This window comes from Vombatus ursinus, unplaced genomic scaffold (assembly GCF_900497805.2).
Source record: "Vombatus ursinus unplaced genomic scaffold, bare-nosed wombat genome assembly UNPS02014775.1, whole genome shotgun sequence".
NCBI lineage: Eukaryota > Metazoa > Chordata > Mammalia > Diprotodontia > Vombatidae > Vombatus > Vombatus ursinus.
In genome coordinates this window covers 12,613,435-12,627,537 of record NW_020954553.1, presented here as the reverse complement: position 1 = coordinate 12,627,537, position 14,103 = coordinate 12,613,435, and positions in this window count along the sequence as shown.

Here is a 14,103-nt window from a genome sequence, read left to right as displayed (position 1 = left end):
AGCAAAACCCCGACAAGACCATAATGGGTGTTTCCATTTTGAGCAGACACATTATCTTAATGCCTCGCCAATTTTTGCCATTAGCCATATTCCCAGAATGTCACCTCGTTTGCACATCCCTGAGGCTCTAGGGTCACAGCAGCAGACAGATGTCATATGCTTGACATGCTTTGGAAGCTTTGTCTGGCTTTCAAGTTCCACATCCATGCCTCAAGTGCCTACTATGTGTAGAGCCCTGTGCTTGACAAAGGGAATTTAAAAAATGGAAAATGACAGAGTCCCTGTCTTCAAGGGGATTTTAGTCTAACAGAAAGGGATACAGCAAGCTTACAAATATGGTAAGATGTGGTGCTGACAGAAAAGAGGTCCAGACAAAGTGCTTAAGGAACATTAGAAGAAGGAAAGAAAGAGGGAAAATTGGAACAGTGGAAAGAGCTCCAACTCTGAGTCAAAAAACCTGGGTTCAAATTTGCCTCTGATGTGTAATGCCCATATGATTTTGGGCAAATCATTCAACTTCCTTAGAACTCAGTTTCCTGTATAAAATGAGGGGGTTGAAAAAGGACTTCTGCCGTCCCTTCTGGTTTTGGATCTATGATCCTCTGATCCTGAAACATCTTCTCTGAAACCTTCCCCCAGAATTTCCCTGAATTACTCTCTCTTCTCTAAGTTTGTAGAGCTATAGAATGTTACAGCTGGAAAGGACCTTAGAAACCATCTCACCCAACCCACACATTTTGGAAATGGGAAAAGCTTAGAGATAGACAGTAGTTTATTCAAGATTACATATGTAACAAGAGCAACCACATTGAGACCTGGTTCGAGAACCCAGGTCTTCAGGCTCCAAATCCAGAACTCTTTACACTGTGGCCTATTATCATCCCCCCCGCCAATCCTGTTCATGACAATCTCTGCTCTCTCCCACCTCACCAGACTCGGTTGGAGCCCTAGTTGGCTCAGAAATTTCTTAGGAAACCAGGAAAATGTCTACCCAACTTTTCTGGCAACCTTTCCCCCAATATTCGTCAATTACTAAATAAATCATTTCCCCTAAACAGCCTCACACCCCCCCAGCCCAGTTGGTCTACAGCTTACCTGTGCAGGGTTCCCTGAGCCAAAACTAAGTCACACTCCCACTATCGCCCACCTTCTCTCCCCTCTCTAACCAGGCCCAGAACCCATCCCCCAACAAGAGTAGGAAGATGAAAAGAGAAGAATAAGGAGGTCTTGAGAAAAGAAAAAGGGAGAGTAGCTGGAGAAGGCCCCACAGCATCTTTGCAGCTGGTTCCTGGGGGCTGTGCCTGCAGCCATCTCTACTGCCTGTAAGTAGTTGATGCTTCTGTGAATCTCCCAGAATCCCTATCCTGATGGTGGCTTTTTGGTGACGCTGCTAAACTATGTTATTACACTTGTCAGAGCACTCAACAGAAGCAAAAAAAAAAGTTCTTTGCAGTGTGTACAGGTGCCTGTGTAATAAAAGAAAGAAAGAAAGAAGTAACCGTCACTCTGATGCCTCTCCTTCCACTTCCCTTTCCCCACCCCTACCCCAAGCCAGTGCCTGAGGCTTCTTAGGCTGAAGTAGGTTGGTCCACCACTGGGGTATTCTAATTTTTCCTTCTGTAGTCAGAAAGCTGAGCATGGTGATAATCCAATGAGGTGGCTTAGTATAGAGGAAAGAGCACTGGAAGAGGAGCCAGAAGACTTAGGATAGTCATGGTTCTGCCACTAAATGATTATGTGAACTTGGGCAAGTCATTTCCTTTCTCTGGGTCCCCATTTTTTATTTTTGTAAAATTAGAAGGAACATAATATCATGGGTAGTATATCGATTTGGAGTTAGGAAGACAGGTTTAACTCTCACCTCTGATACTTACTAACTGTGACCTCTTGAAGATAAAATGGGAATAATAATATTTATACTACCTATTTCCTCAGGCTGTGTGGAAGAAAATATTTTACTGCAGAAACATGAACTATTATGATTTTTGTGAAATTATAAAAGATTGCCTAAATGGGTACTTCCTTAAGAACAAATAGATGGAGCTGGTGAAAAAGAATCTGTGAACCCAAATGATGTCAGAAGCCTCAAACTTGAAAATGGGAGTGAAAGTTATTTTAACCTAGAGCAGGAAGGGAAGGGACCTGGGTAAGGACAGCCATAGGAGGGCCCCTCTCCAAGGTAGGTTGATGGCACCTTCCTCAAGAAGAGGAGAGAGCCAAGAGTGGAGAACCTGTGCCCTCGAGGTCACATGTGGCCCTCTAGGTCCTCAGGTGCAGCCCTTTGACTGAATCCTTAGGGATTTGTTTGGATTCAGTCAAAGGGCCGAACTTGAGGATCTAGAGAGCCACATGTGGCCTCAAGGCCACCCCTGCTAGACACTGATGTCCATTAAAGATGCTGAAGAATCCATCCCTTGGATTTAGGCATTGCATCAGCCTAGTTAGCAACCCTAAGCCTCTGTTATCTGCTCAGAACTATGCTTCTTGAAGGGAGTGACTGCTTTTGCTTCTCTGTTTCTCCAGGGCTTAGCACTGTACTTGAAACATCATTACTACTTAATAAAGGTCTGTTGATTGAGTTATTGGAATATATAGTAAATAGCAATTGCCTTTTGCCTGAGGACTGTTATCTTTTACTAGAGAAAAGTAGCATGGTATAGTGAGGAGACAAGGAACAGGAAAAGGAAGAGGAAGAAGAAGGAGGAGGAGGAGGAGGAGGAGGAGGAGGAGGAGGAGAAGGAGGAGGAGGAGGAGGAGAAGGAGAAGAAGAAGAAGAAGAAGAAGAAGAAGAAGAAGAAGAAGAAGAAGAAGAAGAAGAAGAAGAAGAAGAAGAAGAAGAAGAAGGAGAAGGAGAAGGAGAAGGAGAAGAAGAAGAAGGAAGAGGAGGAGGAAGAAAAGAAGGAGGAGGAGGAAGAGGAGGAGAGGGAGAGGGAGAGGGAGGGGAAGGGGAAGGATAACAAGAAGAAAAAGAAGGACAAGAACAACAAAAAGGAGGATGGAAAGGAAGAGAAAAAGGAGGTGTTAGTAGTTTTTGTGGTGTCATTTCCTATTTGTGGGGAGCTGAGGGAAAGTTACCAAAAGAATAATCAAAATATGAGATACTAAGAAATGACCATATCTATACATTGCTGTACACATCTCAAGGTTCCCTGCTTTCTTATTCTCTGTCTTTGAGAGATACTTCCTGTCCACCATGTAGGTCACAGAAAACAGAGAACTGCTGTGGTCAGACCACAGACTAAAAGATGTGAATTTCTGTTTTGTCATGCAAAAGACAAGGAATAGGGAGCTATTAATCCCGCTAAGTTTTGGAATCTAGGGACTGTGAGATGTTGCAGGCTGTCGTATGCTGAGCTCACATCTATGGTAACCAGTACTGGAAGTGGAAAAGCCAACACTGCTGCTAAGGCCAGCAGTGTGAAGATGACTCAGGTCCTGGAACAAGGCAGTTTGAGAGCATGAGGAGCAAATTTCCTAAGTATAAAAGAATGTTGACTCCTGCATATCCCAGTAGATTGGTAAACCATTCCCTCCTCAACTTTGCCTCACAGAATTCCTGTCTTCTTGAAGACAAACCACAAGCACCACCTTTTACATGAAACCTTTCCTGATGCCTCCCCCTTAAATACTTGTGCCCTCTCCTCAGGCCATCTTGTATTTATTCTCTTTACATCTTTTCTGTACATACTTGGATATATAGTTGTCTTTCCTATTAGAATGTTAGCTCCTTGCAAGTTGGGGTTGCTTTGTTCATCATATTTATTTTCCCAATACCTAATATAGCACAGTAACTAAAACATAGTAGGTGCTTAACAAATGTTTATTAATTGGTTGATAAGCCCAACCTCCCTCTCTGAGCTTTCTCCTGTCTTCCTACCATAATTTATAGTCCATGACCCAGTCACACACCCCTCCTCCCATATTTCTTCTCCACACATGGCAAGTGAGTGTAATTCTAAAAGTCCTCAGCAGAACCCAAAGAATGGAGCTGGTAATAGGGAGTAGTTCAGCATGCTGGCTAGGCAAAGGGCTTCACGTAGAAATATGTAATACTTTTCCTTTCATTTTTATTATGTTTAATAAACTATGTGGCCACAGTATGTTGAATGCTTGTGTCTTGTGAATGTGGAAGTCATTAACTGACAGGAAGAATCTAGATGCAGGCTGGAGGTGGAGCCACTGATTAAAATTTTTTTGAACAACATTTCATATCATCCTCTAGTTTAAATTCAAAATATGACCAGGATGTGTTTTAAACCATTGGGCACTATGTGTCGTGAAAGTGTGGCATGCTGCCCAGCACATATGACAGAGAGACTCTGATGAGACCTCCTGTCTGGTGACTTGAGTAGAATGACACCTGGTGGGCAACTCGTATATTACATGTTCTCCTTGCATAATTAATATGGTGATATACTGCCTTCCTGTAGCCTTGAGAAAGAAGGAGGGAGGCAATACCCAAACTGACTTGGACTGGTTACATTACTACACTGTCCATGCTACATGTTGTATACATAAGTCGATACACACATGCCCACAGGTGTCACAATAATGATGGCTGACATACAAATAGCGTTTGACAGTTAGATACATTGTCTCATTTAGCTTAATACAAGGAAAAATTCCCTCATGACGAGAGCCACAATGGAATGTGCTGTCTCATAATGTGGTAAGTTCCCCATCACTAAAAGTCTTCCAGAAGAGAATGTGTGGTCACTTGTTGGAGATGTTGTGGAAGGGCTTCTTGCTCCAGGATGGGTTAGACTAGATGCCATCTGAGATTCTTGCCATCTGTGTGAGTCTGTGATTTTCTGATTTTCAATCCTCTATATTGGTTTTTTTTTTTGCTTTTTGGTGAGGTAATCAGGGGTTAAGTGACTTTCACAGGGTCATACAGCTTACTAGCTGTATGTGTCAAATGTCTGAGGCTGGATTTGAACTCAGGTCCTCCTGACTCCAAGTCTGGAGCTCTATCCACTGCACCACCTAGCTGTCCCAAATCCTCTATATTCTGACTATTCTTCTTTCCCATAGATAAAGACCTCTTGCTGTGTGTCCTATGTGGATAGATCTGTTAAAAAAAATGTATGACAGGCAGGCGGGGGTGGGATAGGAGGGTAGGAAAGGAGAAGTGATGAGTCAGGAGAGAGGAGAGGACTGAGTTAGGGATTGAATTCCAGAAACACAAACAGGCATGAGAAATATAGAAGCTATTTTAAAAACTGGGGAGCATGCTGTAGAATTAGAAACAAGAAAGTCCTGTAACTTGGAGATTTAGGACAATCAGAGCCATAGCTAGGACCAAGGTGACTGAGCTGGAACAGAAAACTATTGAAATCAAAACAGAACTTGCTACCTTTCCCTCTAACCTCACCCCTCCTCCACAATTCCCTATTTTTGCCAAAGTTACCACCATCCTCCTAGTCACTCAGATTCAAAATTTAGTCATTCTTGACTCTTCCTCTCCCTCCTCTCCTCCCCCCCCCACATCCAATCAGTTTCCAGGTCTTGCCAATTCTATCTCTATAGCATTTTTCACACCCATCCCCCTTCACTTTTCTCAAATGGCCACAATTCAAGCTTAGGATCTCATCACCTCTTGCCTGGATTTTTGCAATAGCTCACCAGAGGCTGGCACAGTGGATAGAGCACTGGGCCCAGAGTTCAAAGATCTGAGTTTAACTCTGGTCTCAGAGACATACTAGCTGTGTGACCCTGAGCAAGTCACTTACGCTCTGTTTGCCTCAGGTTCCTCAACTGTAAAATGAGGATAATATAGCAAACACTTTTCAGGGTTGCGAGAACCAAATAAGATAATGTTTATAAAAAGCATTTAGCATAGTGCCTGGCATATACTAGGTGCTTAATAAATGCTCGTGCCCTTCCTTCTGACCTAGAAAAGGATGGACTTGAATCACAAAGTGTACCTTTATCTAGGGTTTATGCTCTAACACAACTACAGTAAAGTAGTTCATTATATCTTACAAGCCTGAATGACTGAGGTTGAGTCAGTGGTCCCTCATGAGGAGGGACAAAAAGGATATTTGGGGTAAGAGTTGGGATCCCTTTAGGAGGCCCCTCTTAGACAAAGCAAAATCAGGAAGCATCCTACAGATAAGTTACTATAGGTTTATAAGGAAAATGTTCTGAGAGAAGAGAAATTATCTCAGAAGACAAGGTAGGGGAGGAGGTTTCAGAGTATAACACAATGAGTTGAATAGTAGAAATAAAGTAAGTCTTAAGAGAAGGGCATCATGACAATAGGACCCCTAAGGTCTAGGGGTTTTGCTGTGTAGTGCAAGCTTGTAGAGGGCCACAAAGAAAAGGCATAGCAGAGTTTCTGGACCACCATAGTTTGCCCAATGCCCCAGCCCCATGAAGCTCATTTTCCAAATCTCTGCACCCTGAGACAAAGCCTCAATCATCCCAACCTTGTTATAGCCCTGAACAGAAAGCAATGGAATGTCCTGAGGCCCTGTATTATCCTCAATAGTCCCCCGCCTCTGCTTGCCTAGGAGAAGCCAGAGAAAGATCCAGGATACCGTTTAGCCCATTATGAGGCAAGCTTTGGTTCAGCAGCTGTGAAGTCAACAAGGTGTTACTACTACACACTAGCAGCCACGATTATTCAGCTCCTTCCCAATATGAACTGCCATTTGATCAGTATAAGCCCCTCCAAACTGTACCATTAAGAGGAATTATGGGAGGCCAGGAGAGACAATCATCCCCTAAGGATGCCCTCCGAGGCTAAGCCTGCAGGATTGGCCAAATCATTTCAATATCACTTAGGGACAGGGATGTCATAGCACAATCCAGGGAGAACGTTAGTGCTTGACTCTGACAACTGAAAAGTGCCCAGATGCATGGTTATGTCTGTGCCTTGGGAGCAGCACCACCTCCACTTGTTCTCTGATGCCTTTCATTCCCCTCTGCACAGTAGTTCCTGTAGTTTTCCTTCCAAGAGACCAGACCATATTCACAGAGGGGGAAAATTAGCAATCTCAGGAGGGTCCTGAGTTCAGCTGTCCAAAGAACTCTGGCATCCCAGAACTAGGAAAAAAAACCTATGAGGACATCTGCCTAATTCAATTCATTCCTGAAGCATGGCTCTCCTCCACAATGTAAATTTCCTCTAATACATGAATGCCCAGTGCACAGTTGGTCAGATTCTACTCAAAGATCTCCAGTGATGAGACCTCACTGTAGTAGGCACCGCCGTCTTTCCATTCTCTGGAGTTCATAGCCTTGGCATTATTCTGGACTCCTCATGTTCTCTTGCCTCTCCTATCCAGTCAGTTCCCCAATCTTGTCATTTCTACCTACACAACATCTTTTCCATCTGACCCTTTCCCTCTACTCACACATCTACCACTTAATCTCATCTAGATAATTGTAACAGCCTCCTAACTGACTTCTACTACAGTCTATTCTATATATTGCAGCTTTAAGCTCGAATCCGACCAGGTGAATACCCTATTCAATCAACCTCAGCAGCTTCCTATTTACTTTAGGACTCAATATAAAACTCTTGTTTGGCCGTTAAAGCCCTTCTCCTCCAGAGGAGAAAGTGAGGCTGGTGACTTTGCACAGACCTCCCTCACTTTAATCCAATTCACTTGCATTCATGGCATCACCTCCGTGATGTCAGCGACCTCTTTGAGAACAAAGGACAAACAACAATGCTGTGAGTAGTAGGAGCTGCCCTACTGGGGAACCAAACTAAAACTGGCCAATTGGTCAATACAGTTTCCTCCCTTCCTCCCTTCCTCCCTTCCTCCCTTCCTCCCTTCCCCCCTTCCTTCCTCTTCTGAAACATCACAAGATATCTTGGGGTTTACAGGCTAGCTTTTTTTTCTTAAGGACCATGCCTCAATCACTCTGGCTTCTACTGATTAGCCAACACTAGGTCCCTGATTGACTCAAAGTGAATGTAAATAGAAGTTATTTCTGTTTTGGCCAAAAATCTTGAGGGTCTTCCACTCCTGGCTTGATTTTTTTTCTGGACTAGGTTAAAGAGGCCATTCTTTACCTAATATTTTACCTAGCCTTAATCACAGAATGGATGTTACCTCAGTCAAACTAAAACCTTCTAAAGACCTTAGCTTTAAAATACCGAAGTCTTCCGCTGCATCTAGGGCCATCTTCAGTTGTCCTGATGTGTATCTGGCCACTAGATCCAGATGGCTCTGGAGGAGAAAGTGAGGCTAGTGACTTTGCACAGTTTTTTTCTCACTTAAATCCAATTCACTTGCATGTCATGGCATCACCTCCATAATGTCATGGTCCTCTTGAGAAGGACGAACAACAGGGCTGCCTCTAGCAGCCCTATGCCTAGGTGGCACAATGGATAGAGTACTGGCCCTGGAGTCAGGAGGACCTGAGTTCAAATATGGCCTCAGACACTTGATACTTATTAGCTGTGCGACCGTGGGCAAGTCACTTAAACCCATTGCCTAACCAAAACAAACAAACAAACAAACAAAAGGACAAACAACAACAATAAAGCTCTTATGCATCCTGACTCCAACTCAGTTTTCTAGCTTCATTGGATGTTATACCACCTCCCAGACTCTGCAGACCAGAAACACTGGGTTTATCTCTACTCCTCACATTCAATGCCTCATCTCCTGCCTCCTGCTTTTGCACAATTGTCTCACATGCCAAGAGTACACTTCTTCCTTGCCCATGCCTCAGAGTTCCTTTCTAACGTCATTCCTTAAGGTATAACTCAAACACCATGTTCTGCATGAAGCCTTTCCTGATTTCTCCTTCCTCACCTGCTAGTGTTCTCCCTCTGAAACTACCTCATTAAATACTACTTTGTCTATATTTGTATTTATTAATTTTATATATATTTATGCTGTCTTTTGCTTAGTATCTTAGAAGAATTCCCCCCAAAATACTAATAGCTTACCTTTATGCCTTCTCTTGATGTTTTCTGAAGTTTCACTGTGGAATGGAAGAGATCCTGGGGTCTCAAAAGCTATACCAGTGTAACACAATCTCAGGCTGACCCTACAAATGGTAAAGGCTTCCCATTCAGATCCAGCAATGGAACAGATCAATTAATCCATCAACAAACATTTATTAAGCTCCTAACTGTGACTGTCATCCAGGGACCAGCCTGGCTAGGTCCATTCAGCAAATCAATTCAACAAGGATTTACTGAGAAGCATTTAAAGTAGAGTGTTGGACTTGACATCTGGAAATTACAGGTTCATATCCTTCCCAGACACCCTAGTTATGTGATCCTAGGCAAGGCACTTAACCATTCTTAGCCTCAGTTTCCTCATTTGCAAAATAGAAATAATGATAGCTCCTACTTCCTAGAGTTGTTGTCAGAATCAAATGAGATAATGTATGGAAAGCCTTTGAAAATCTTCAAGTACTATGTAAATGTCAGCTTTTATTGTTTCAGTGTCTGGCTCAAACCCCTAGCTCTTGATTCCCAGGCCAAGCCTTTTTGGCTCTCTGCATGACTGCTTCTCAGCTCTCACTTGGAGCCAAGCTTTGGAGTCATGTAGAAGTTGAGGCATTTGGATTCCCCTACTGTGAGCCCTGAATTACATTCCAAGCAGCTCACAATGACAACAATTTTTTTTTGGCTAGTGCCTGTCACATAGTAGGTGTTTAATAACTACTTGTTGACTGATTGATTGACTGGTAGTTGTTGCTTAATGAGTACTTGTCAAATTGAATTGAGCACCTACTGTGTGCAGGCAACCATTCTCATCACTAGAGAAGGTACAGAGTTTAGATAGTTTGCAGTCAAATTTAAAGTGTAATAAGCTAAGTTCAAGGGAACTTATCATAAGAAGTTTATGCAACCAGTGATTTTTTTTTTTTGGTCATATGAATGAAAGAAATTGAGTGGGACTAAGAGACTCTTATGTGAAGAGACAAGTCAAACACTGATAAAACTGGATTTTTCCATTAGGGGTCCAATTGAGCTCCTAAAAAGTCTCTTAAGATGGTAGGTAGGCATAGCTAGAAAAGGTCATCCAGGGCAAGCTCTTCAATTTTACAGGTGGGAAAATTGAGGCAAGGGCAGGAGAGGGGCTTGGCTAAGGTCACAGGTCAAAAGTGGTGTAGGGAGAGTTCCGATTCAAGTTCTCTAACTCTAAAACCAGTGTTTTTTCTTACCATAGAGCATCAAAGTAGTTGCCTTTGGCCATATGGCCACCTTGTCCCAGCAGGGCCCAGCAATCATCATGGTAGGAGAAGAGCCAGCCTTCCAGGATTCCCTGGAAAGGGTCCTAGGTGGAGATCATACTATGGAGCAAGAAACCAGTTGAGTATATGAGAGTCAGGATCCAGGCAGAGAGCTGCTTCCATGTAGCTAGAGGTGGATGTGTTTATCTTGCACTCAATTCATTCATTGGGGCCTGTAACCAGGACCATGGGACAATGAATCCATTCATTGGAGAGCACTTTGAAACATGATTCAAATGAAAACCATCATTTTTCTAGGGAACCGAGCCTCATACAGAGAGAACCACAGAGGAGTAGAAGTAGAAGGGTCCTTTGAACACAGGACACAAGAAGCCAAGATCTGGAAGGACTTTAAAAATTAGAATTCTATGACTAGGACCTAGAACATAGAATGTCAGCAGTGGAAAGGACCTCAAAACACACAATACCAAAGGTCAAGGGACTTTTTAAAATAGCATGTTAGGGCTGAGAGGGATCTTAGAACTAGGAGACACCCTAGAACATAGATTGTCAGAGTTGGGAGGGACCTTGGAACATAAAATGTCAGACTTGGGAAAGGCTATAGAACATAGAACACAGACTATCAGAGCTAAGATGAACTTTAGAACATGAAATAGAGGGTAAGAGGAGGTGGGGCCTTTAGAGGACATAATGATGACATAAAGAAAATTTAAATTAAAATATAGATATAAATGATGTACATGTAGATATAGATGATATAGTTAGAGCTATATAGTCAGGGCAGACAGGGATCTTAGAGATCAACTCATTGAATCTCTTCATTTCATAGCTGGAGAAACTGAGACCCATCGATAGAGAGTGGTTTGTCATGGTCACGAACTAAAGGTCTTGAAGAAGTATTCCTGGCCTCTCTCTTGGGGCTCTCTGAGCCTCAGGAGAATGAGAATGAGATAAACTGTCCAGCCCCCTCCTGAGCGGGGTCTATGGACTTGCCTCAGGAACTGGGGCTGCCTGTTAGTAGAGGAAAGACCATGTCTCAGTACAGACAGTGCCTCGTACCTTCCCAACACCCTCTCTCATCACCTCTTCCTCTTGGAATTCTTAGTTTCATTCAAGGCTTCCACTTAAAAGGTACCTCTTACAGGAAGCCTTTACTGTTCACCTTAGTTGTTAATGTTCTCTCCTCCTCAAATTACAATGTATCTGTCCATCTGTTTACACATTATATCCCACCAAGAGAATGTGAGCTTACTGAGGGCAGGGATTGTTTTTCCCTCTATCTTTGTCCCTGCCATATAGAATATCAATCAATCAACAGATATTTATTAAGTATCTGTGGTGTATCAGGTCTATACTAAACACAGATGATAACAACAACAACAAAATATATCTAAGAATTTACAATCTCGTGCCAAGACAACCTGTACATGTGTACTTATATTTTTAAAAATATACAAGGAAACCAAAGATGGAAGAGGTTTCATAGATGCTTGTTAGATTGGACTGAATTGGATCCTTATTTTACAGATGAGGAAACTGAGGTCAAGAGCAGTTACAAACACTTGCCCGAGGTCACATGGCTTTTAAATGTGGGATCCAAGACTTCCAGCCCAGGCCTCTTGGCATTCTACCCTGCTGCTTCTCAAGTCCCACTCAGAACCAAACTCTGGAGCCACTCAGGCGTCGGAACACTTGGAATCCACCCCCATGAGTCCCGAACTACATTCTGAGCAGCTCACAATGATGACGCATTTGCAATAGATATTCATTGCTACATTAAATTCCGTGATACTGCTTAAGAGAATGTTCGTTTAATTTCCCTGCGACTGTGGTCCAGCTGATTTTTAATCGAAGCTGACAGCAGCAATTTACATGAGGTAGCTGTACTCCCCTGTCTTTAAAAGGCAGCTAGGGCTGGCATGAATATTAAATGGAGTGGGCCAGTTGGCAACACTAATGCTGTTTAAATAGGAACAAGGCGGGCAACAGACCTTAATTATTCATACTCTCCCGGTAAGTCAGGCCCTGACAGAGGGCATGCAGCCCTAAGTTCAGGAAGGGTCCTCTGTTACATGATGTAAGACAGGGGACCCTGAAGGGTGAGTTGGAGCTCAGCTTCTTGGGATGGACCTGTGATCCAAGAGTCTGATTTACTTCAAAGATGCTGGTCTCCTGGGGCAGAGGTTGGGGTGGAGGTATCAGGGCAGGAATCTCCAATCAACTTATGCTCTAACTAATAGTAATATCACTCTCATTGCTTCTATAGCATTTTATATGTGTTAGCTCATTTGAACTGAGAGGATGGGAAATTTTGAGGCAGAATAGGGATTATTTATGAGAGTCCTAAAGAGTCCACTATGGGGTGGATGTCATGCTGGACCTGGAGTCAGGAAGACCTAAATTCAAATCTTGCCTCTGACACTTAACTAGCTTGTGTGATCTCTCCCAGCCTCAGTTTCCTCATCTGTAAAGTGAGACAGGATTTGAGCTCGTCTTCCTGACTCCAAGTCCCATGATCTATCAATTACACAACCTAGCTGCCCCATAGCTAATGAAGATATTATTATTATTATTGATTTGATGATGATGATGATGATGATGGTGGTGGTGATGATGATGATGATGATGTCAGATAGATGATGATGATGTCAGATAGACAGTCAGTCACTGTTTCTCAGTGGCTAAGGAAACCAAACACAGAGATAGAGAAAAAGAAAGACTCTCCTTTCAACAATTGGCTTCTTGGTATTGAATTTCCCAGAAATTCATCTCCTGAATGATCATCCTCTCTTTCAAGTGCCCAGCAGTTTGCACTGCACAATGGTACATTTGCATCCATTGTTACATTGGCTTCTCACAAAATCCACGTGAGGTAGGGATGCAAGAATTATTATTATAATGTTGTACACAGGAATCTAAGGCAAGTTAAGTAATTTGCCTAGGTCGTACAGCTAATAATTGACAGAGTTATGATTCAAACCCAGGTCTCCTGAGACCCCAAGTCTAGCCCATCTACCTCTGCTCCTGAGCTCTCATTCTCAGGAAAAGGAATTGCTTTCCAAAGGAAGACTTTCAGGTGGGGCATTAGGACCCCAGAGCTAGAGATAGAAGGGGTCTCAGATGCCAACTAGTCTGACTCCCTCATTTGTCGATGAGGAAATTGAGAGCTGAGGATGTTAAGTGATGTCCAACATCACACAGGTGGGATTTGAACCCAGGTCCTCTGATTCCAGAGTGAGTACTCTTTCTCCTGTATCACACAGCCAGAACCTCAGTGCCTTCCCTTACCCCCACCCCACCCCAGTGTTCTGTCCTTCTAGTACAAGTTAGTCCCAGGGAACACTGGGCGGGAAAAGGCACCAACATGAAGATGCAAGTGCTGTAATGGGGAGTACTAGGTGGAAAATCAAGCAAATGAGTAAACATTTATTAATCATCTACGATGTTCTATGCAGGGCAGCCAAGTGGTGTAGTGGATAGAGCTCTGGGCTTGAAATCAGGAAGGTTCATGTTCATGAGTTCAAATCCAACTTTAGACACTTACTAGTGTATGACTGTGGACAAGTCACTTAACCCTGTTTGCCTCAGTTTTCCCATCTGTAAAATGAGCTGGAGAAGGAAATGGCAAACCACTCCAGTATCTTTGCCAAGAAAACCCCAAATGGTGTCACAAAGAGTCAGACGTGACTGAACAACAACAAAATGTTCTACACATCCTGCAATGTGCTGGCAAACTAATATGCACACACATATTATTGTTATTATTTATTATTGATGTTGTATTCACACATATGAATACAAAATTTATATGTACAAAGTAACTGGGGAGAAAGCATTAGCAGTAGGAAAGGTGTCTCATGGGAGGGGATATTTGAGCTGCATTTTGAAGAAGGCTAGGGGATGAAAGTCTATGCAAAAGAATGAAGATGA